Source organism: Dromaius novaehollandiae, chromosome 2 (genome assembly GCF_036370855.1).
Source record: "Dromaius novaehollandiae isolate bDroNov1 chromosome 2, bDroNov1.hap1, whole genome shotgun sequence".
NCBI classification, from domain to species: Eukaryota; Metazoa; Chordata; class Aves; order Casuariiformes; family Dromaiidae; genus Dromaius; species Dromaius novaehollandiae.
Window position 1 is genome coordinate 67,050,331 of NC_088099.1, and position 26,536 is coordinate 67,076,866.

Genomic DNA, 26,536 nt, shown 5'->3' on the forward strand with positions numbered 1-26,536 from the left:
CTGGGTTAACTGTGAATAGGTGCAGACTTCTTTCATATACATATTATGATAACCTGTTAAAATGAATGGGTAAATCAACAGTTCATGAGAGATGGCAGGAACATACAGCAATGAAACATACAACTGGAAAATCCATGATACACATATTCTGTTTATCAAGGCAGATGTTTAAACATTACAGTCAAAGTAATCAGTAGAAAGTAGTAGAAACTAATTTTATTTGTAGTATGGCAGTGAAAACAGACTGATGAAAAATTGATAAATTGATGAAAACTTAATCTAATTAAAGTGAAAAATGTAGAAAAGGTTCCCCTATTTTCAGAACTGAAAATACTTATTTTGTGTTTGAAATCGTCCTTGATTTATCATATAATTGATTTAAATTCATTACTTAAATGTAGGTGAATTCAAAGGAACTTGATCATACTTCAAATCTCTGTAAATCAGGAGGCTATTTCAGGTGCCTAACATTTTGAATATCAGGACTTTTTGTTCCTGATGAAAAAACTCTTTTTCTATGTTTTTGCCCTCCATCCTCTGAAAGAAAGGCACAATTTCAACACCTCAGTAGCGCTAGCAGCTGTCTTTTGCCCATACCTCACCCTTGACCAATGGAGAAGAGGCTGAGAAAAATGCTAATTGTTGCTTTTGGTCAAGGAGTGATCAAGGAGAGCAACGTGGATGCTACTAATGTAAGATGAAAAAAAGGGCAATGAAAATACAAAGACAAAACATATGTTTGATACAACGAATCACCAAAAGAAGAAAATGAAGTTCTTCAGGACTGAGTCATTTATGACTTTGCTCTGTTTTTGTCTACCTCTCTAAAAACAATGTGCCAACTCATTTTCAAGTCTCTCTTTTTAATGATGCACTGCACAGACAAGTGATAATAGATAAAGGTTACATTTACCACAGAGAAACTCCCATATTTGAAAGTAATATGATTTAGTATTTGTACCTGAGGACAGAGCTAGATCAACAGGGATGAATTAATTGGAGATGCAAGTAAATACCAAACAAAAGAAAGGAAAAGCGAAAAATTGAAGAGTAAAAGGAATGAGAAAAAGGGGAGAGAAATCAAAAAGGAAGGAAATGAGATGTTCCAGCAGTCAGATTGTACCTGTCACAAGGAAAACTGAAAAGAAAAAGGTAGTACTCAAACAAACTTATGAACATCTTTGAGGGAACAGGACTAACACAACTGACTCTATTAATGAATATTAACTAAAAATTAAATGAAATTTATCAAAAATAAATTAAAATTAATTAAAAATTAAATTGACACACAATCTGATAAACTCAAAAATCTGTATTTTCTTTAGTTCCATGTATGACTCCAGAGAAATGCAGATGTTGCTTAGAGCTCAGGAAGGTGTAGGCATCAGCTACGCATTCCCTCATCCTGTTATTTTGTATACTAGAAAGCCCAGCTTCCATCCAAATAGGTGGTGGTGGGGAAACACCTGTAATGGAAAAGTATTGTCTTAATTTGTAGAGAACTTGAACAGTCACCGTAAAGATGTAAATTGCACTGAATATTTTTATAGGACATTAATTCAACTGATCAGTGAAAATTTCAGTGTTAATACTCTTAATTGCAGAGAAATAAAGTCAGAAGAGCTCAGACAATTCTAGGTGTAGACACGCTTCAGTAAGAAGGTCCCACGAGTAAGGAGTCTATAGCGAGCGTATACACAGCCCAGTGATGAGAGACTGCCCCTGAGCCCATTGAAAGGAGGAGCATCCCCACACAGACATTTTGACATTTTAAGAGAGCGGAACAAAGGCTGTAATGTGAATGTGGGTGTTAAAAAAAAAAAAAAGAAAGAAAGAAAAGAAAAAAGGCAGTGGGAATTTACCTCAGCCTACTTCAAATTGTTCATTTGGGCTGATGAAATACTGTGTTACAGCTTTTGGCTACGAGTTGATAAAGTGATGCCCTTTCCGTGGGCTGGAGCTAAAGATAATTCTCTGAACTGAAACTTCGTTTTTATTTTATGACAAAAATGGAAAGAAACACATGGAAAATGGAAAATTTCCCATAACTTTGTTACAATGAGAAGCTAATTTCACCAAAAACGTGATATTTTTTCCAAAAATGTCTCAATCTGTGAATCTCTAGCCTATCTGCTTTTCATTTAAAATATTGTTATGATATGGGGCCTGAATTATTGTCATTCCATAGAGAAACTATAAATTCAACCTCTTCTGTCTGTCTGTCTGTCTCTCTCTCTCTTTTTTTTTTTTTTTTTTTTTTTTTTTTGGAAAAGAAACACTGCTGAGCCTGGAGGCAATTTCAAAAGATTAAAGTCAGACATTTTTAGCATGTTAATACTGCACCACAGATCAAGTCAACACAATGCTCAATGTTTTCTAACAGGAATAAAAAAATGCCCAGATTTTCCCAAACATTTTAAGGCTGCATTTCCTAAAGTTGTCCTAAAATAATCTGCCACCATAAAAGTATAATGGCAGGCACTTTTCATAAAAAGCAACAGCAATCTGAACAGCACTGCCATACCAGCTGGCTTTACACACATTAACAAAGAACGACTGATTTTGTCATAAGCAGGTGAACTGAATTTGCTCAGGTTGGTTATTCTGTCTCTGCTGTGTTCTGCTAATTACCAAGTGGTTCAATAAGCTACCGATCTAATGAATCTCAGTTTCCTACAAATCTCTGTCTCAGGAGCAAGCTCCCATAGGGATTCTCTGCTTCCTATTTAATGGGCCTTTGTCTGATCCACAACATTTGTGGAAAACCAACATCTTTGACTTTTGTGTCAATTGTGGTTGAAATTTGCCAATAGATTTAGGAGGTGTCAGCTGAGCATGAACTTCTTGTGACGTGCTCATGCACTGAAAAACATTTTTTTGGGTAACAGGCCAAAAATAGGCAGTGCAGTTCCATCAGCCACTATTCTTTGCATCCAGCCATCCAAGATGGAGATGACATGCATTTGACATGAAGAAATGAGATCTTTTGAGTGGGACACTCAAAATCTCAACAACAGTCACCAAAAAGCAAGCTAAATATAATGTCAGCAACCTTACCATGGTCATCATCTGAAAGAAGTTCTCTCCACTTTGGACAGGGAAAGCAGAACAAATATTTTACACAATTCAAATAATTAACAGAAGTTGTGTGGCTTTTTGATTAGCTCAACCTTGCGGTTTCCGAGACATGTCCCAGTTAGACCAGACAACTTGGGATACATAATACAGATTCTCTCAATTCCTACTGTTCTATGACTACAGCAAAAAGATTCAAAGAAAGAGGGAAAAAAACAGTACTGACAGGATAATTTTGCAAACATGCAAGTCTGAAAAATTTGGTCTGAATGTTCATAAATTCGTCTTCACCAGACAAGTAAGAAAGACACCGTATTGGGCAATAAAAAGAACATGAGACAAAGCAACAGCTTTTCTGTGACAGGACTCCATAATTCATGTAAATCAAAGAATAATATCCAGTAATACAAGGACACACTAGCATTATAGATGTTCCCATGCAAAAGTGATAGCAGCTTGAGAATAAAGACAATTAGTTTTAACTACTATCGAGACAAAATTTATTGCAGAATTTACCATTTAACCATTAACCATTTTGTTAGAGGTATTAATTTTAGCAGTGGTGTAATTGCCTTGGAAATAACCTTGATAATAGGTTTTGTGACTTTTTTAAATTTAAAAGTGAGAGTCAGTCTGCAAGGTAAATACTGATGAAAAAACCTTCTGCTAACTTTAATACATCATGCTTTTGTATAAAGATGAGGGGCCAACAGAACAGGCAGGGCCACTGGAAATCCCCTTTATATAGCAAAATACATGATGGACTGAGATGAGTGTAAATAGGAATGAGGTCTCAAGTAATTTTTCTGAGCACTGAAAGCTAAAATTAAAAATTGCTAGCTTACTAATACAGTGGCAGAGCTGGTAGATTACTTAATAGTGATTTGAAAGCTGTAATTAGCAGTGAAACTCACAAAAGTACAATGCAATTTTAACTGATCTGTTAGGTTACAACCAAAAATGAAAGCAAAAAAAAAAAAAATGCATACAAATTTGGCAAAGGTAGTGGTGTTGGGTGAGGATGGTGTTATTAGATAGTGTTGTTGAGTGAGGCAAATTCTGCCAAATAAGATGTAGAAGATCTGGCTGAATTATTCTAATTTCCCCCTTTTTTTGCCTTCAGCAACAATTAGTCTATGAGATCTCAATAAGAAGAGCCTAACAGCTCTTACGACCATGCTTCACTCTTCTCCGTAATAGCCTGTCAAACCATGAACAGGGTAGACTTTCTGCAGTTGGACTAAGCCTTTGATTTCTTTTTCGTCATGGCATAATTTGTTGTTCTTCATTTTTTGTGCAACTGTTAAGTTTTGCCTACCTTTTTTTTTGGTCAGCAATTAAGAGTGATGGGTACAGAAGCTCCATGATCTCACCCAGTAAATTTCATCCTCCTTTTCTTTGCTGTATTCATATGACATGTTCCTAGACAATTCAGCCCAGATCCACACAGCTGTTTGAACATCTCACCCAAATGAACTTGAACAGGAGGAAGATGCACAAATGCCTTTTGTCTAATGAAGGAACTATCTACCAGTCTTTCAATGTTTGTACATGGCTGGTGTGGGTTTCCTGGGACTCATATGCCATGAATGGAGTCTGGTATCATAGTCTAAATAATAATGATTTAATTTGCACTGAGAATAGCTGATCCAGAGATAGTCATTCTATCCTCACAATCCTAAAGCTGATAAAGATTTTAAGCAACACAAGGGATACCTTTCTTTTAGTTTAATTTGAATTAGCTTGTTAAGATTGAATTTGGAAGAATGTGTTGCTCTTTCAATTGCTGCAGATTTACAATGAGCAGCTCCTCATGGTCTATACATCAATTTCAGCCTTTTCATGATCATCCTTAGAGGATTTTGAGTCAGTAGACTTAGAATTTGGTCTAGTGATTGTGGTTCATCTTTACAGTTATAACTTGGCCTTCAAAGCTGCTGGTGAAACTTCTGGCAGCTGTCTAGAATGACAAAATTTCTCCTATTTTTTTTTTGCTGCATCTCCAGTGCCATTCACTGAGCTGCAAACTATTCTTTTCCATTTCAGTAATCTGACTCTGGGTGGCTTCTGTTTAAATGATTTAAACAAAATACTCAGGATCTTTTAAAAATATCTTGGCTGTCTTAGCTTTATCCATTCTCACTGTACCACCTACCTAACTTTCTATGCCTTATACCAAAGCCAAACACAGTTTCAATGCTCTAGCTCCAATTACTGATTCCTATTTGAACACAGGCATATACTCCCTTTCTTCTGCGATAGTGTAATTACAAGATCAGCACAAGTAAATAAAAAGCTGCATACTCTACTTCCCTTTGTTCATGGACCCATTTTTATCTCTGTTGCACATTGCATATTTTGAATTTAAGTCATTTAACTCATACTCACTACAGCTTTTTCTTCATCTTTTCTAACTTCCTACTCCTCCATCCTTACTGGAGGGTGAGATAACCCATTTGCCATTTATGTGACTTCTCTTCATGTTTGCGACTATCTGGATGCTTGTACTTCTCACAGGCATTTTTCAGTATTTTCACATGCTCCTAGGGAGTTCTGTGCATTCTCTCTATTCTGTTTTCCTTCTCTAGGGTCAGGCCATCTTCAGTTAATAGGTTTTCACCTGTCTCTGAAGTATGACCCCATTAAAATTCTGTTTTTAACATGTCATCTTCATCTACAAATGCACAGTGTCATGAGCAGCAGCTGGGCTTCCCATTCATCTTTTGTGTTTAGTAAGCCTTGAGTCCTCTCGCTAAAGTTTTTAGTTTGAATGGAAGTGTTTTCAAATGGCTCAGGCATTTCAAATAAGTTGGAGACTTATGATCATCAAGTATGATTTGTCCATTGGATTCTCATTCTCTTTCTTTCTGTCCCATCTATATTTGAAAGCATTCAACCTTTTAAGTTGCTGGCCATCTGTCTCCTTCAGGTCCTGCAGACATCAGCATCATGCAGTTCCTTCCATCTGGCTACGCTTTCAGAAATGTTTCCATTTCAAAGTCTACTGGAGATATTTTTCTAACACTGACTGTATTTGCCATTTTAGTTTCCCTTTGACACCTTGCCTCGTACCCAGACACTACATCAGAACAATTCTTTAATTTAACTTCCCAAAATCTAAAGAATTGCTTGGCTCCCCAATGTACTTCCTCTCGTTTAGACTGTGTACACACACTGAAGAGAGTAGGTCTCTCTTAGAACACTGTTTATGATAATTATAGCAGCAACTCCAACCAAAATACGGCCTCATTACATTAGGCGCCATACAAACACAGTAAAATGACAGCCCTTGTTCTCAAGTGGATTCCATCTACATTCTGCTTTGGAGATCACTGACATGTCACCTACCAATAGAAGTCAACATAAAAACGTCAGAAAGAGGACCAATATGGGAACCTTTTACATTACAAAGAAGGTGACTAAACTATAGCACATTTGCATAGTAAATTGCTTATTTAATGGGCACATAATCACCTGGCATTTCTAGCCACCATTTAATCTCTTCATTTAGGCACAAAATAACACCATTAAGTATTTATTTTTGCTGCACTCTTCCTGTTATGTCCAAGCCTAAGAATATCAGAAAAACACCATGGTAGATTTAATTACTGTGAATGGATAATGTTCAGTTTTTAATGACATCCACTGGGTTTCTCTCATCAACGGTTCAGAAGGGGAAAAATAATGACTCTGCTTTGACTTTTGCTTTGTCCCTCAAAATTTCCTACCTCCTGACATAAGATATGAAGCAATGCCTTTGCACTTCATCAAAGTTTAACATATTCAATAAAACACTGTGAAGGCATTCAATTTCTCATTTTCTTAACTTTTCTTTCATCTCTATTGTAAAACACTTTTCCCCATCTTTGGAACGCTCTCCTATTCTAAAAACACTGGAAATGAATCTCTTTTACTCTTTGCAGAATTCTTTCAATAAATTAAGGGGGAACATGTAGGAGGTTGAAATGAAAAACTGATTCTCCTTTTATGATCTCAATAAAGTAACCTACTGATAGAAGGAAAAATCACACATTGACAAATCACAGTGTAATACAATAAATCTCCTCTACCTTATGAGCTTCAGTGTCATATCAACAGGTTGAAAGTCAACAAAAGCCATAAAGCTCAGGTTAGAAGTTTAGAAGGGGAGGGGAAAGGAGGAGGGAGAGCAATCTGTCAAGTGGCCCAGTTTCTTTCACAGACAAAAGCAGAAACACCTAAAACAGCACACAGCCTGGGTGGGCAACTATATGGCACTCAGGGAAAAGCAGCTAATTTGGTACCCAAATGCAGACTCTCAAAATCCATGAGGCACTCTTTTTTTCTGGCATCTACTGTACATAACTCCTTATGTTTTATTACTGGATACTTTGTAAAATTCAAACACTTCAACAACTGTAAAGGTACCGCAGTGCACGTACTGTATTATGTGAACACATTTGCTTGCTTTCCACATTAACTCCACTTCTCTGAATGTCTCAAAAGGACCATTACCTTAATATTTCCCTAAAGGCTTAATTTTTAAGGGTTTGGGTGGGGGGCAGTCAGGAATGAGAGGAAGGGAGAGAAAGTCTCTCAACCACCCCATACTTCACAATAAAATTAAAGACAAGGGACACTGTGCTGAAGGACTAAGCAACAATAAAAGCCTTTTCACACTAGCGACGTAAGCATGGGAGGTCTGTGTACAGGTTCCCGAGGATCTGAATGAAAGAGGGCCTCTCCAGCCTTGAAATAGGAGGAGGATGTCTCTGTGGAGGATGCAGCTGTGCACTGCAAATACCTGACATCCACTGGACACCTAGCTACACTAGCAAGGCTTACTGAACACTAGCATCAGCATTTTCAGTGACCAGAGAGAATAATGCAGAGAGGAAGGAAGGATCATCAATACCTCCTCTATGAGGTCAGGAAATACCTCTGCTCTTACATCCTCATGCCTCAGTTTTTGCTATAAATGCTGTTGGTAGTGGGACGATTAAATGAACTTAAGCCAACAGTTAGGGAAATGAAATTAATATTTTTCGTGAAACTTTTCCACATAATGATTGTGGTAGTGAAATAAATATACCTCAGTGGGATGACATTTGTACTGACTAATGACAGGCAACATATAGTCAACTGAGTGTGAAACAGATGCTGTTCAGAAAATTTAAATGTCCCTTAGATACTGTCTCAAAATGTAGTTGTGATATCCATCATCATCATACTGTTAGATAATGTAATAATATATGTACAGTAGTGCAATAATGCTATTGGATTATGCCTCAATCCCTAAATCATTTACATTTACCAACTGTTCACCGTAAAGTTTGTCCTGAAACTGGATTGCGATCCTGGTGTACAGAGTAGTTATAAACTTTTAACATGTAATATGATATTTTCTACATCATCAGTTGACTGCACATACCTTGGCTAAAGTTATGGCTTGACTGAAAATCTGAATGCTTTTCAGTGATACCACAATACTGCAAAAACTGTCACCCCTGCATATCTTTAAACATACCACAAAATAAAAAGAGAAATGCCATTATACAAAGAGCCATTTGCAGCTGGGAAAGAAAAGAAATTGGCTTCTGATGTCCAAGTAACTTGTGGGTCCTACATCTCATTTCACTTGCTCTTTATTATTTAGTGAAGGTTTAACTCTCTCTAGTTCTTTGGATATGCTCCTACTTTACATTCCTCGGAGCAAAAGCAGTTAAGGCCCATCAGGTTACTACATTCTTATTATGTACTCATGGATTTTAGTGTTCTTGCTTTTCAGCCATAAGGCTTTATTTATTTAAATGTGTCATTCACCCTTTGGTGCATTTATTACAAGGCTGACATTTTACATATTTTTTCCATCAGAATCCAAACACCAGAAGCATTAACTTTTATTGAAGCCTTTATAACCATTTATCTGTGTTAGAAGTTTTCAAGGCTACTTACCATTTAGATTCAGGGTTGGCTTGTATAATGTTACTTCATTTTCCTCTCAGAAATCAAATGTGTTACCCAAGGTGCAACAGAAAAGCCTCCCCAAAAGGCAGCAACACTGTTTTGTAACTCAGAAAGCGGAAAGGAAAAGACTGTATTGGTCCAAGGTTTTTTCTTTATAGCTTTCTGAGCCAGGAGAGAAAATTCTGATTTCTGTCAGAGTGGAAAGAACCAAGAAATCCTTCTCACCCCATTCTAATCTGCCCAAGAAGACCTCTCTGTTCTGCCACTCCATGCAGTAGGAGTAAAAGATAAGTCAAAGAGGAGGGTTTGGAAGTAAGTAGGAGGCAGACAAGGAGACAAAAAGGGAGGGACTGACTTTGTTTGCTTTTTAAGTTGTCCAGCTCTATGATTCCTGCAAGATCATCTCAGGAGAAAGCTTATAAAAGAATTACAGAATAATGGAGGTCAGAAGGGACCTCTGGAGATCATCTAATCCAACTTCTCTGCTCAAGCAGGGTCACCTGCGGCAGGCTGCCCAGGACCCCGTCCAGACAGCTTTTGAGTATCTCCAAGGATGGAGACCTTTCAGGGAAACCTGTTCCAGTGCTCTGTCACCCCTACAGTAAAGAAGTTTTTCCTCATGTTCAGATTGAACTTCCTGTGTTTCAGTTTGTGCCCCTTGCCTCTTGTCCGGTCACTGGGCACCACTGAGAAGAGTCTGGCCCCAGCCTTTTCACACCCTCCGTTCAGATATTCATAAACACTGATAAGATGCCCCCGCTCACTCAGTCCTGTCTTCTTAAAAAGAAAGACTAAAACAAGAATTGGGAGGGATAGACAGGTACCGGGGAGGAATAATAATTATAATGGCAAACCAAAGTCCAGTTCCTCAGGAAATGTACATAGCAAAGGCGTTATTTAGGACTGGACATTGATAAGATTATAATGGAATTGATCATAAGTGGAAAATTTGAATTCCTCAGAGTTATAGGAGAGAATATTTTAAAACTGCAACCCAGCCAAGCCACACTGTAAGTACAGAATATCACAATATCCCTAGGACAGAGTAAATCATAGGAAAAAACCTCAAGCATAATACATGCACAGAAAGTTCAAGCAGTTTTGATAAAGCTAGTGGGTTTCTTTAGTAACCTTTTTTTTTTTTAAAGCTAAGCATTAATGAACTCTGTTTACCATTTCTATTTAATTTACTGAATTTAGCATTTGCAAATCTAACACAAACACTGCACAGCAAAAAAACACAATCAAAACTATAGCCAGACTGACTTGGGTGAAACATGTAGTTCTGTGAGCAGCAGACCAATAGAAAATTCACTGGTTTTCTATGGACCTGAGTTTTATAGTTGATTATGAGCTACAACTGAAGTTCTCCCCTTGGCTTATGCATTCTCCTTTCTCATTTTCATGACCAAAACATACCTTCTTAGAGTGAGACAGGAAAATTAATCTAAAATTAGATAAAATGGTACTAAAACTATCTAAAATTATGACTAACTGCAATGATCATCTAAGGCATACTTGCTAATTTCCAGAATACTCTGACCGAAATATAAAACCAATACAGTAGGTGCCCCTACTTTAATTAGTTCATAGATTATTAAAGGTCTGCAGGTAATCCAATGTAATTTCATCCAGGCCTCTCAGATACGTGTGAACAGTTTCCATGACCACTGGACCTCCTCTTTACACTGCACAGGCATAATGACCTGAAGATCATTCAGCCACCCTGTAAGCATCAAGGGGCTGCTAACGCTTTATCCAATCCTAAAAATATTTGGCAAAAATGATGAGATAAGTGTGCCTTTTAATGATAAAGCTAGGGCCTAAAACACTGCTCATACAAAAGAAACAGGTGGAAGATTTTGCATCAGTGTGACTTGAGCAAAGTGGGTCCATTTTGAGAAGAAATCTATTGCAAGTGTTCAGTTGTAGAAAGATTGACTAGGATGCTCAAGGACAGAAAATCATCAATAATAAACCACTAAAGAGGACTTTTAAAAATCACTATTAGTCCTTCAAAGCATGTTTGGCACATGCAATGGAAGTTTCAGCACTGCAGCTTACATGCGTGCCATGAGAAAGGGACCAAGATGCACAACAGAGAGCAGCTCCTCAACATGAAAATAAAGCAGGCAAATTTTGAACTTAACAAAAATAAAGAGTGAGAGTATCAAACAAGTCGATCATATACCAGTTTTCAAGGAAAAGACTAGAGAGAATATGAGAATAAACTATGAAAGAGAGTTTTACAGGTTTTCACATCTAACACTGTCAGGTTGGTCAGGTACCAGGGCCAAAGTCTTCGCCTGTCTCCTAAGAATATGCAAACTATTCCGGTAGCATTGGATAGCGTTGTACATAAAAGGAACTGAATCTTTAATATCCAGGCCCCAGGAAATGAAAATTCCGTGAAGAATACATTGAGAATACAAATAACCATAGACCAAGCATGACTGAAAACAAATAAGACATCCAATGAGCAGTTGTGATTCATGTGGGCCACCAGCAAGGGAAAATGAAAAGGTAAAGGTAAATTACTGACTGGACATTGAGAAAAGTAATGATCTCTACCTTCTCCATCTCAGTCTAGACTAATTAATGGCTCAATTAGCCAGCTCTGGGAATGTGAGAAATGTAGGTTTAACTTTCTTAGGCCAAAGAGGTATCTGAACTTAGGTTTCTCATTTCCTGTTAATGTGCTAGCTCCTGAGAATTGCAAGAAAATACGTACGAATGCCATCACCTTGTTCTTCCTTTCCTTGCTCTGCAATTTTTTATTGTTGTTTTTCAAAGAAGCCATATATATTCTGAAAGGGACTGAGTCTGTAACACCTTTTTTCTTTGCATTTGTTTTGTGTCTTCCTACCAAAGTAGACACCTGCTACAACTTTTGTGGAGGAACGCTTCATTTTGAGTCCTGATTTATGTGGGAGATTACACTGTGCTGCTTAGACTAGAAGCAGATTCCACCTTAGGCACCCAGGGAATTTTTGAGAACATCACAGAGGTGTCTGCAGGATCAGTACGATTTGAGGACAGCTGGATAGGTGCTGGATTACAGTTTTGCGTCTAGGCTTCTCAACTCTTCCTCAGTAATTCTTTACCATTAATATCCTTTATTGAATCTATTCCTTGATTTTCAGTGTTTCAAGATATTTTTGAGAAAGAAAGTTTTGCAACTGGTTCTTTAAACAAATCTTATTAGAAAAATTTCAATGTGCCACCAATGGTGTTACCTATGTGATGTCTAAGACTCACTTGGGATTTCTGACTGGGTTTCTATACTGTTTCACCTTGAAAATAAGTACTACTACAGCTTCCTGTTAGAGTAGATTATGTGGCAGGCCATATTCTGAAAAATATAATGGTAAATCCATACTTAGAATGGTGTAAGAGACAGCCTAAAAAAAGACAGAATATACCCCGCTCTCAAATAAATGCTTGAACTACGGAGAAGAAAACAAAAATTCTATTTAACATGGAACATTAATATGTTAGTACTGAAACGCCTGCATGAAGGAAAAAGACAAAAAGGCAAGTCTCCAACAGAGTTATCTCAGGTGGCACTAAATGCTTTTAGAGAGGTGTAAATCTCACTTTTTTCATTCTCTAGTCTCCCTGGAATTTACCACTAGAACCTTAGGTAGATCTTGATTTAAAGGGAGTTTGTTATGTGCTTCAGATTAAAAATGAAAACATATGCCTGCCTTAACCAGGCATGTACGGTGCAAGGCTTTGATTTTGATCTGATTATCACTTACACATTTGTATATTAGGAGTACCTGCCAGTTCCATTTAAGTCACTGGAATTATGCTCTGACTAAGCCAATGTAATTGAAGAGCTCACTATTAGTCATAAATACAGAAAAGAAGGCAAGAGGAAAACAGGCAGATACTGAACACTGGAAATCAGGCTGAGCATGAAGTTCAAATTCTTGATCCTCTAGAGAGAATCTAACCCTTGTGTAGGGTCACAGCTCCTCACATGTTTACACCTTAATAAAGTGGGGATGAGTTGGGCAGAAGAAAGTAACAGAGTCTTTTTATTTTGTGGCCTATGACAGTAGCTAAAGGTTGAGTGATGTATTTTAAGGGACAGAATGAGGATTTTCCTTTCTATAATACCGCACATTTTCACTGTGATCCTGAGGGTATGGTTTACACCTTAAAAGCATACAAATAAGAGAGACATTTTTGTAGGCTCTGAAAGAGCTATGCCTGAATAATAGAAGGAGCAAACTAACTTTTTTTCCTGTTGCCTCTTTTTATTGCGACCTTGGGGTCACCACAATTCTTCCTCTAATAATAGAAAATTCAGCTGTAAGCAGATGGTGTTGTTTCATCTTTTTGGTCCTTCTGGGCATACCGTAATGATAACACAGTGAATGTTTATCTCAGCTAATCTTTATCTCATTGTTTTAGTGGTAAAGTACACTTGACTTATTGGATTCTATACTTTTCATTAAAACTTATTTTACTGTTATCTGCTTTATCTGAGTGACTAGAGCTAGAAAAGGACATAAGCTTTTAATTAGAGAACTCTCGATAAAATAATTAACAAATAGTAAACTGCAAGCAATAACCATATTTCTCAAAGTATCTACAATAAAATCATTCTGCAGCTATTTGTAATGAGCTAAATAGTTTGTAGAGGAGAAATAAAAAGGGAGTTAATTTTATTAAGTGCTTCATTTTCCATCTTGGTGACACATTTTCATCTCAGTAAGTTAAATGTCCAAAAAGGCACAAGGACCAGAGTCTTGCCTTTGTAGCTCAGGAAGTAAAATCCTAGACAGATCCAGATCAGTGATCAATAAATGGAAGATTCTCCTAAAATATGAGACATCCCAGCTTCAAACATTTTCCACGTCAAAATGAAGAGGGAAACAACGGTCACAGAGAGTTCTCCGAAGCTCTCTGCTTCAGGGCCATCGTCTCCAAACAAAGTTAGAGCTTCACTGGGCCAGCATAATTTAGGACACTGATATTAGTTCCCCATACCAACAACAGGCTCCTTGTGTTGCACCCACTTCTTTCCAGCCCACCCATGTTTCAATCCGCTTGTCTTTATTTGCATGCCATGTGTTTCTGGCAATGACGAGTTCCCCTGCAAGGAGGGGGAATCTCTTTTACTTTCTCTATGCCTTTATACCACAAAGTTCACTTTTTTTGGTCTATATACTCATCAGCTTTTGAGTCACATACAGTTAAAGAATGGAGGAGTGAAGTCCTGAGGGCAGGACATGAAAAGCTCTGCAGTAGCAAGTAACAGAGTTTGAAATGTGTCTCTACTGTTCTTACTCACCTGAGTATGCATGTCAGCTCTCTCACTTCTGACCAACAACTCAGGGACTGAAATAATGACACTGCTCATTCTGAATGCCATCACTGCAACAGAGTGGGAAAAGAAGTGACTTTGTTTACTTCTATAGGCCTTGCATCCTGCTTTAAGTTTCTCTTACTTCCTTCCATTCATGAGCAGTCATACACTAGCCCAGGGTAAACACCAAAAGGCATATTTATTCTTTTATATCAGTATTGTCAGCAGCTACTCTTCTGGCAGTTGTCACAAAGCAAACTTCAGAAGAAAGATCGCCTAGACCTTGAATAATACATATTTAACTATCCCCTCATTCGCACACATTAGAAGATGTGACATTGCACCTTATCCTTAATCAAAGTTCACTGAGCTATAATTCAGAGGGAAATATTCTGGCTAAAATCACCTGAAAGCATATGAAGCACTACAGCAGAAGAGAAACTGGCCTTTTCTATTTGTAGGTACATTGGACTATTTTTATTCTTGCATCCCAAGCTTATAGTTTAGGCACCATTTTTCTTTCTCTTATCCTTTATAAAGTTCTCCTACTTATAGTCCGGAAAGCAATTGCTCTAAATGGCAGGTCATATATTAGCATATTAGAAAATCCTTTAGAAACTCCACCATGCACTCTTTCACTAAAAGCTTTACAAATGTTTCTCCTTTTCTAACTTTCATTTAAATGCACAGGAAACAAAACAAGACACAGCTCCATGGGTTTGTAACAGTTTTTTAAGCAGTCTATTGCTAAGTGCGTTCTTAGATATTTAATATGTTAATCGCTTCAGAGAGAGGTCTTTCAGATACCCACTTGTAGACTATTCCTCCAGGTGAGATCAGGGAGACCGTGTTGTTTTGATCTTCAAATTCCATCTCCAACCTCATTTTTTGCAGCCTCACAATATAATTAGTAATGATTATATGGCTCTCCCACTGTTAAGCATCCTGTATGGTGGTGCATGTCTCTTTGCCATTCCTTCAGCTTACGATGTGATTTTTTTTTCCACTGCCAATCAAACATATCTCACTTAAATGTCATTTCATAATATAGATTCCCAAATTAAATGAATAAAATTTGTCAATATTTTCAAATCCCTTAATCTGATTAGCACTTTAACCGTATGTTCTTATTAGTATGCATTTACTCCCTATGCTAGAGATTTACAAAACAGATTTACAAGTCTGGCCCACTCATTTGTGTATTTCTAATATACAGTGAAGATTAACAATGCAGGGAACATATTTATATCCCTAAATTTATACATATTATGATAATTAATATCTGCTGCTATACAGCTACTGATGATCATAATATATGCTATTTTTAACTGCAAATACCACACCTGAAATCTGATGGTTTTGTCATAGAGCAGAGTTATAGGACCTCACATCAGTGAGATCCCCAAAGATTATCAAAAGACTTTTAAACTTTAAAAATGCCAGATTTTATCAGAATATGAACTAGAACAGTTAACTTCTTAGGCAGGGAAAGTTCAAAGGGAGTAGGAAAGACAGAATAGATATAAAAGGTGGCTACAGAGCTCCTTTTTTCACCATCCTTGAAGGCAGGTCATACCAAACCACTCTTGGTTTTGGTAATCTCAAATATTTTCTGAGTGGTAGCGTGCTCTGCTCTGTTCCCCCAGCCCCTGAGACATTGCTGTCATCAGTACTGTGGCCTGCTGTGTCCTGCCCTTCATTGCACTTCCCAGCTCTGCACTTGGCCCGCAGGCTCTCCACTCCCCAAGAAAGCAGCAATCTCTCCCTTTCCTGCCAGACAGGTCCTCTCAATTCCTTCATTCTATTTAAACAAAATATAAAAATGAGAAACAACCCAATCAAACATAGCAGGTTACCACAGAAAGGAACCGGTGGGCCCCCAATGTGTGGCTCAGGGTGAAGGTGCGCTACTCAGAATTCAGGTAGCCAGGCAGTCGCGGTACCAGGTACTCCCTGTGGTGCTGGGGCCTTTCCAAGGAGCTCATTTTCGGAGCTCATTTTCAGAGCACCTGTACAAAGACAGCTTGCATAGGTATGTCTGAGTTAGCTTTGGATTTGTACCATGCCAACACAGTTACACTGTTTTCCCTTCCCATGAAGACATGCTGCTGCAGCAGCATGTAGGTGATTACTCCATGTTTAGCACCTTTTGCTGTTGCACACGCATATAATAGCATTTCCTGATAGGTTGCACGCTTCTTTCCTTGGGCCACATCTTCACCACCAGGCACCTGATCTACTCACTTCTCCACCACCATCAGTGGATGGATAAATGTCTTTTTGCATGTATATGAAGTCACACCTCAGATAATGCTCAGCTCTTTAAAAGTAAGTTATGCAGAGGCAATGGAACTTCATTTAGCTGCACAAATATGGTAACCTAAAGCTGGCTTCGTTACATTTCCTCAGGCTTCAGCTGCAGCGATGCTGCACTCAGGGCACCTCAAATAGGCAGGCAAATCTCTCTTTTCAGAGGTTCCTGGATAGGATTTTTTACAAAAATTTCTTTAGTAGAGCAAAGCTGCTGCACCGGAGAGAAAGCTAATGAACAAGTCACCTCTGCAGAGGTGTAGCACTCCTAGGGCATTTCTTCTGAGGGACCGAGGTGGAAAAGCAGAACTGTGCATGACAGAGTGGGAACCCCAGGGAAAGCTGCAGGCAGAGGGCTAGGAGGGGGCTGCATGGCAGCATCAGAACAAGGACACCTCTGCTGACCTACCTGCAAAAGAGAGCTTCCTTTGCACCACTACCGTTTCAGAAATGTTGGGTTTTGTGTGTTATGTAAAAAGGCATAATTTATTGTGAAAGAATGGACTTAATCCAGTGGTCATTTAAATGGCTATGAAGCTGGCCAGAGCTTGGCAAGGGGACAATTATATACTAAATAGAGGCAGTCCAGCACAAATACTGCATCTCAGTACACATGATCTCAGGGGTTACCTTTTAGGGTCTGAAAATAATCTTGATTTCTTACAGTGGACTGTTCCTCATGCCCAGCTCTAAAAGGCCTCAACTTTTCTGCATGACATGGTCACTTCATTATATTTTATATGGATAGATGAATAGATGGAGCTATCCGTTCTTTACATGACTCCAAGACAAACTAAAATATTAATCCTAGGAATAAGCACATCTGTCCTCATTTAGTCTTAGCTGGTCTTGTATTCATTTATCAAAAAGAATTAAGATAATCATCAGCAGTCACTAACTCATTTTACTACTAAAAATCCAATCTGTTCAACAAGGATTAAGCCATAACAATTAATTTGATAATCAATGATCCTTCTTTTCCCTCCCTGGAAGTATCAGTATCATTATTATTTTTGGAGATTATTTTCACCATTTTTGGACTCAGCATTTTACTATAGAATATTAATTTCTCATGCCTAAAACAAATGTGACCATATCTGATAATATAGTAAGACTCAAGGCTGAGGATTCCTGTGCATAGTGCTCTTGGCATATTTTGTGACGGGAGAGTAGTGTCATCTGTCAAAGGACACAGAATTGTAACTACCAACCATACAAACCTTAGGCACAGTCATCAATATTATCTCTGTGGCACTGTGAATGCTTGAACACCATTTCCTTAATTAAAAGCAAAACAAAAAGCAGAGAGAGAGACAGATGCTGATAAACCAGACCTTCTGCACACTTAGCTACTCAAGAAGAAAATGTCTGAGGCCCTTTCAAGCAATCTTTTCTCTCTAAGTGGGTTATCTTGGTCAAGGCTGGATTCCTATAACAATACGGAGCATAAGTCCACTGCAGCGGCTCTTGTTGACATATGCAAATATTCTGCTGCTCCCCGAGCTGACACCCTGCTCTGGCAGCGAAAAGACATGGACACAGGCAGAATTCGTATGATTGCTGTAAGAATGGGCCTTCAGGGTTTAATGCTTCTTTACCAAAGCAGTGCAAGTCAGTGTAAATGCAAAGGTGTTGCATGCAACATGGCATCGTTGTTCACACCCACAGCAATATATGGACTACAACATAATATTTCAATAGAAAAATATTATCTTTGACAGCAATATGCCAGGTAAATGAAGACAGAATACATGTACACTCAGATGACCCTCCAACCTATTCTACTGGAAGTTACAAACCTTACTTTCTGCCTCATGCTCCTTCTCACCTCCAGTGTGCTAACACTCTCAGCTGGGACAGAAAGGAACATATGAGTAGCTTATGAAGATGTGGAGATGAGGAGCGGTTACTTTATCTAGCTTGCACTGTTTACATGAAAGCCTACATTATGTGACCAAATACAGAGGAAGTCATTATTAGCACCGCAACATTTCAAAAAAACCCAGCAGCAAGTCACACTGCTCAGAAAGCCAGTAACAACCATCTAGCTTGGGGGAGAAGAAAAAAGGAGGCTGGTCACAGCTCAGGAAACTTAAATTCTATTTACCTGATTGACTGTCCATGGATTTTTCATAGGACCTGCCAAGAAGAGTTTTGTCCTCTTCCTAGAGATCTGGAAGTAACTGGAAGAAATGATACAGACATGCTTAGGCCATATCTGAAAAAGGACTTTCCTTTCCTCCCCAATCTCAAAAACATTTGACTTCTTCATAGAAAATTTTCAAAATGATAGTTTATCCTGCACTGTATGGGAAACATAGTTAGACATGTTAAATAATTAGCTCCCTAGAAGGTGGGATTAAACACGAGCCTGAATTTCCTGCAGGTAAATCTTTAAAATCAGAGTACTTAAAGCACTCCAATCACCTGTTAAATTAGGATTAAAAATATTTCCTACTACTTAATAAGTAAATTCAAGAAGAACTGGTAGTCCAAACAAAGCCTAGAGTAGCATAGTTGCTTACTGTGGGGTGGGTTCCTGTGTAAGCAAACATTTTCAAGGATTACTACTCATGCTCGGTTGAAAGGAAAAGGAATGTTTTCTTCCTAAATATATAAATCAATGCCTCGTTCATGAACTGCTGGTTGAATGGCAGTGTTCAAGAGAATGAAGAGAGCAAGCAGACCTGGGGAAGCACTTCCCACAGCTTTTTCATCACTCATACTAAATTCTTGTCTGAAATTTTACATAACTTGTAATGTTCTACTTTGAATCCAAATACAAATTTTGCACCTGACTCTATACTCTGTTGAATGAGCTGATCTGAGAGGACAAATCTATATTACACCTTGAGGTACTAAACTCTTTGTAACTTACCCATCGCTCCAAAGAAAGCCCCCTATTTTTCACCAGTGATGTTTCAAAATTTCACCAAAAGCACTGGGTATTCCAAGGGATATTTTCCTATTCTATAGGACTGAAATATTTGCCCAAATAGCTGTTCTGGATTCCTAACTGGATAAACTTCTCCTTAATATTTCGCAATGCTCAATTATATATGAATAGCAAAACAAGTGCAGATTGTCAAGTGATGTCAGAAGATCTATTTGAGACACTTTTTCTCGGTCTTATTTTGCAATAGCTGTTGATTGACTTTTAACCAAAAAAAAAAAATCAACTGGTTAGTGTATTTGGTAAAACATGCAACTTGCTGACTTTTTTTCCTCTCCAAAATCAGTTGGTTTCTTGCACTTCTAAGATGTGTCCACTTGCTCCTGCCCACACAAAAAGCTCACAAAATTCTTCTGAGCTGTAATATTTCTTTAAAGAAATTAAAGGTCTACTTAAACTGTTAACTTTTATGTTTCATCAAGAGTTACAGCAGACATCAAAGTTAAAAGTCCTTTATGTTATCCCTAGAGTTTCAATGGGACAAATTAGCTTTTCTATAATTAAATTTAATATGACAAAATGAAGCTTGTCAATCCACATTACCACAATGAATTTTGTTAACAGTGGCTCTCCAAATGAGGAAACACACCACGCCATAAAAACAAAAAATAAAATTTTCTTATAGCTATAATGATGGTAATAGCTTATGTTTTAGATCTTTTTGTGAAAGAGGACAGTAAAATTGGACAGCTCGTCCAACCTCAAAAGTCACAGCATTTATGCTTTTTATTGATTTAAGGTTTAAATACAATAAAATGAAACAAGTATACTAAAAATTAATATAAGATAATGAAAACAGGAGCCAACACATTAATTATGACTAAATCTATCAGACAAGTTGGACTTCTTAGAAATGATAGTGTTGAGTTACATTATTAGGAAAGTAAAAGGTATAAAGCTGCTATGTAAATCCTAACACAGGGGATAGATGGCGTAAGAAAACTGATAAGTTTTATCTCTCAGGTTTTTTTTTTTTACCAGTAGTGACGTTATGAATTAGGGTCTTGGAGCAGGCAATGCTTTCAGCCTCTGGAAACTTGTAAGATAAAGAGTTCTTGCCCTATGAAAAACTTATTTCTTCATTACATTTCAGAGTCTCCATGCTCCCTACCAGTGCTGTGCAGTCCCACAAGAACTTCTGGTGAAACTCCACGCCCCCAGCAACCCAGAGTGGCTTCGTCATTTATCTCAGGGCAGCTGAGATTACACTGTCTGTCTTCAGTTTGAGACTGCCCACAGCTCAGAACGCCAAGCGACGCTATCCCATACTCCTCTGCAAATAAATGAGATGGTCAGTAAGGGGAGCTGTTTTGCTACATTAAAGCCTGACTGGGCTTTGGCTTATAACACTTCTGGACGAAGCAAACAGAATGCCCCATTGACACCACTCACCTGTAAGGACATGAAAAAATGGAATAAATGGGCTGAAAGATATGGAAAACTTTGGTCTATTCTAACATGAAGAGGCTTGGGTAATTTCATAATCTCTGCTCTCCAGGTACAGCTGAGATATATTCTATATTGCCCCAGGGAGGTTTCTGAATTTATTGATCAGCAAATCTAATGCAACCCTTCTCAATGGTGCCATGGCCTTTCAGGTTGAGATTGACTTACTTTCTAGCATTTTCCTTTCCTGGTCAGATCTGTGACAAAGATAAGAACAACACTATTCTGACTTATACGTAACAATGTCAGTGATACTTAGACTCCAATACGCTCTTCGTCATATCCAAGGAAGTTCTCAGAGCCAACAGATACCTCTGCTGACTTTCCTATTAATAGGAATAACAGGTCAAAATAAAGATGAATTTCTAGGCTCTGCAGATATCTGATATGCACACAATTTTCTTTGGTAAATAATGAGATCTTCAAGTCCATGAAAGAGCAGGTATCTTCCACTGCATTCTTCAGTAGCAAAGTCATTTGCATCTCATTTGACTTTGAAGTTGTGTGCTGAATCCCTTCAGAAGGATATGACACTTACTAAAAATTAAATCCTTATCATCTCAGCTCTAGAGGGAAGGCAGAGTCCCTCCTACCCAACAGCTGAAGCTCACCTTATGAGTAATCCAGGGAACAAAATTTTCTTTACACAGAACGAGGATATAAATTCATCCCTGGGACTATGGAAAGCCTTATCTGTCATGATCAGCATGGCCTAGAACCATAAAAACAAAATAAATCCCAGACGTATTGACAAAAAACACCCAAAACAACAGAGCTATTTCCTCTCACCTGAGCATGGGATTTATCTCAGATGATGTTTAAAGGTTACATGTTTATTTTAAGTTAATTGTCTAGCCCCTTTCTGTAGACACTGGAACAGAGAGGCATCTCCAGATGGTTATTTATCCTACCTGTGAAGAATGTCTACTGGTGGTGGTATGGAAATAGTAGAGACTTTCCATTTACCATATGCATAGCCTAAGCAATTAAGTAGAGTAAACATTTAAATCATTAGATGGATACAGTGTGATGAATCATACTGTGAAGTAGTTGCAGTGATACCAAACTTTTTACAACCTTGATTCAAAGCACCGAAAGGGCACTGGTAAGGTGTATGCACTAAACTGCAAAAATAATCCACCTTGCAGAAGATCCTTTATTTATTTGTATAATGCTACTGGTTTCAGCAAGTGGTAAGCTAAGAAAACACTGATTGAATACCTGCTACAGCAACAGACTGAAAGTCAGTGGCAGAGTCAAAGAATGGCATCCTGCAATTCTGTTTTCCTCCTCCAGTGATCCAACCTCTAGGGCACACTCAGTAACTCTACTAGTTACCACTCGTCCTCACACATTTTTTTAAATCAGAAAATAGTAGCAAAGTCTTCTCCTCTAGCACATCCTATCTTAAATTATATAGGTGAAACAGAAAGGAAAATTAATGTGCAACTTTTGACCAGTAGATAAAGGATTTCCATCCCAATTATTCCATGTGTGATAGAGAAGAATTCCCTGTAAAGGCATTTTAAATGAAACCTTGAAAAGTTCTATTTCCCATTAGAGCAAGAAGTGGCCTTTCCACTCACGAAGATAAAAAGAACAAAACATAATGCACAGTACCACCTACAATCTGCTAATGAAATAATTTGGATTTCTTCTTTATTAAACTATCTAGTGGTGGTATAATACTATGCTTTAAACAACTTAAAAAAATCAATTAATTTGTCACGGGAAAGTAATGTGGCTGCCCTGTCACTGCTGCTATTGTTCCTGATAATAACTACTATTTATTTGTAGGCTCTCATGCTATTTCCAGAAGAGCTTTAATTAATTGCTGGAGTCTTTTTTGCAGCAAAGCTCTTCTTTCTTCATTTTTTTTTCCTTTTTAGAGAATGACTTTCAAATAACACTTTACTTCAATTGCAAATGAGTTCCAACTTACTGGACCTTTAAAGAATTCATAAATCTGAGTGCTGATCAGTCAGGTTTAACTTAAATCTATGCACTGAAGCGAGCTTTGCTACATGGTTTCAGGGCACTGAAGGACTCTTCTGTTGTACAGGTATTTGGCAAGGAACTGTATTCTTAGTGAGTGCTTTCTATAGCCCTACTATCCCCCCTTTTTTTTTTAACCATAGACTCAGTGACTCTAAATAACTCCAGAATGCCCCCCCCCCCCCAAAAAAAAATAAAACTCCTAGTTGACTGTTAAACCAACAGGGTCATAATTTCAACAATGCTAAACCCTGCTTCTTACTTGATGCATAAAAAACACAGATACAGGTAAGCTTATGGAGTCAGGTATGTATCGAGCTGATTATGGGTAACAAAACACACTAGTTTTGCATTAAAAACTTCTGTTTGTTCACTGCAGGCACAAAACACGAGTTTATGGTTCAAGTAGCCAATTTCCCATAGCTGAATTTCCTGAAATATTTCATGGATGTCTTACCGTTAAAAGAGATGTTTGTGTCAGGAAACAAATATGAGTGAAAAATACTGCATGAGTGCCCAGAAGCTTCTATGTGCTGCTGCTGTGCTGACAGAGAAAGAAAATAAAACTGCATTAGGTCATTGCTCTCTCATAGCAAATATATATATACATATGTGTGTATATATATATACACACACATATACATATATATAGATATATATATACAAATGGATTCCAATCACATCTGACTAAAAGCACAGACCTTTCCCAGCTGCCACTGTACCAATGCCCCAAACTACCCCCAGTAGATTCTCCCAGTGTAGCAATCAGCCTATTAGGTAATTTCTAGAAGGCATCACGGGAAAAGCAAGCCATGAGAAGTTGCAAGTAGCTTCAAAGAAAGAGTTATTTTATTATTCAATATATCCCCATCCAGGTCAAGACAATGGAAATATAAATAGCTTTCAAGATGAATGGGATTTAAAACTCAGGCAATTTATTGTGGTAAATGTTTCTGGGTATGCTTTTAGTGATTTAAGACAATTAAACTTAACTTAGACTACTGTGAACACTACAGCACAGGAAAAAAAAGACTATTTGTATAGCTAATAGATTGGCTATAAATAATTGAAACTTAATTACGTTCACTTTCATTGTTATTGATACATTTGATTGGGAAACAAAGATGTAAAGAATTGCATCTTTGAGTGAGTCTGGCATAAGCCAATTGAATTCCAAGTCACACGATATGTTAGAAAGAGGACTATTTTACATAAAAAAAGAAAAAGCACTATATGAAACACATCTGTCAGACTCCTGACCACTCAGTATAGTACTACTTTCCAGGCTTCCCCAGCAAGCAGTAAGTCCTTGCTATGTCTCTCCATTATTTTACACACCTTCTTCCCAGAACTATGCTTAGAAAACATTTACTTAACAGCTTAACCCTTCAAGGATCATCTGAAAATTAGAGCATATTTTGTATTTCAAAACCACTACCTGATACTATCAGCCTCTTCTGCCAGAGGTTTTGGCTTTCTTCTCTCCGCTGGAGCTGATGGGCAAGGAGCTACAAAGTCACTCAGTTAGGAGGCTTCAGTGTCATACCAGAGCAAGTGCGTTCAGTTGTTAATGGCGCTGGTTTACTTCCTTAGATGTTGTCTGTTTATAGACATTAACCAGGAGATTTAATCCACATTAAAAGTTATCATGAAATACAGAGTTAATAAAATCAAATTAAATGTATAGCTCTATGAAAACCATTTGCTTGTTTACGTCACCCACTTTCGCCAAAGTAACTTTGCCAAAAATCATCTTATTATTACATGACATGGGCCAACAGTAGGAGGTATTTTCCAGTAGAACTACTTTCCAGTATGACACAAGCTAAATTGATAAACATACTACCTGTCAGTAGAATTGTCAGGTTCACTGGCTTTATTAGATTCATTGCAGTGGGGTGGGACTTTTTGCCAGATTCATTTTCTTTAATGTTGTTGAATAATTTAGTCTTGCTGAAGAGATTTTAGAGTATGAACCCAGTCAAAAATGCCAGGTTCTATTGCATTGACACAAAAATCTCCTTACCACACCAAAATCTCTCCTTATCCAACAGTCCACCTGGAAGGCTTCACCTGAAGCATAAGGAATTCACACTGAGGCCCCTAAGTAGCTGGCTTTTAGATCACGGATGCAATAGGGCTTTTTTTTAATAAATTGGCTAACTCTATACTGATTGCTCTCAATATTAGCCTTCCCAAATGAAAATGAATGTCTACATCATATGGTATTTAATAGAAGCAATTCCTTGTGCATGTCTACCTTTGTAATTGCTATCTTTTGATTTGTATAAGAGTTATGAATCCAATTAATAATGTTTCCAGGCTCTTCCAAAATATCAGCAGACCAAATGCTATCTGTCGTCTATACTTGCACTTCATGAATGAGAGGGAGGGAAGGGCAACATCTCTGCAATATAGTTGAAATGCAAAGAACTGCTGGTTTGTAAACCTAAGGTAAGCCTCCACATGTAGTGTATAGCAGAGCTGGGACAAGGTCAATTTTCATTTTCATTTTGGTTTCAGATCATTTGCACTGCGGAGGATATAACTTACTATGCTGTAGATCTATAATTTTCCTCTTCATTTCTTCTCCTTCTCTTGATTCACTGTCTTGGTAACTTTGGTCAATTTTTTTTCCCAGAGGTGATGGTGTAGATCTGTAGCTTTGCAAAATTATGGCAGCAATTTATATCACCCTAGTATTTAGTCCAATATGGTACAACCAATAACAAAAATTCTATGATCACTTTCTTAGGGATGTAAAAAGAGGGAGGGGGAATTTTCCTTGCTTCCTTTTTGTTTTGTTTCATCACCAAGTTTAGATTAGCACATTTGTCTTGGAAGAGCCTCTTTAATGTTATTTTAATACAACTTTTGTATGCAATTCTGACACTCAAATTATAGATAGCAAAAGCACTACTGAACAATAACTACTTTTTATTATGGCATCATTCAAATGCTTTAAATGGAACAAGAGAAGTGGAGGAAAACTTGTTTCCAGCATTATCACGCAATTTTTTTAGACTAAACAGTAGTGTAGGCACAATAACATAAAGAAGTTTGAAAAATGCCCTTTCTATCACAGCTCTTTAAATGCCTGTCATTTATGGTTGGAACAATGAGTGAAATAAAGACTTTTGCATGTATTACATAAAGAAAACCCTGAAAATGGTGACCATGCTATGCCTTATTTTGTTTCTAATGTGTGGACAACAAATAACAAGAAAATTGCTGAAAAAAATCTCTCATACACAAGTGCCACGCTCTACTGCACTTTTATTTGAAATGGTCAGGAAGATTTAACATCCTCAGAAAGGTTAGTTATTCAAATTAAGGAAGAACGTCAATCTCACAGGACTTCTTAACTGAAGACAAAATCTTCCCACAAAGAAAACAGATATGCTGGGAAGTCTGAATAGCTATTGCCATCAGTGTCCTTTCCTGGTATGAGACTTCTTACAAACCTTTCAGGGTCAAATAAGGGGCTGTAG

The 26,536-nt window shown here is 37.7% G+C and overlaps 1 long non-coding RNA gene across 1 annotated transcript; it reads right to left on the reverse strand.

Annotated features, from left to right (window-relative positions):
• Positions 1-201: 201 nt before the first annotated feature.
• On the reverse strand, positions 202-25,696 carry LOC112980871 (uncharacterized). The gene is made up of 8 exons (XR_010387416.1): positions 25,599-25,696; positions 24,484-24,645; positions 23,503-23,589; positions 18,759-18,834; positions 16,198-16,350; positions 15,153-15,347; positions 14,327-14,409; positions 202-1,466 (listed from the first exon to the last, which is right to left on the reverse strand). It is a non-coding gene; the product is annotated as an uncharacterized LOC112980871 (long non-coding RNA).
• Between the last annotated feature and the right edge of the window lie 840 nt (positions 25,697-26,536).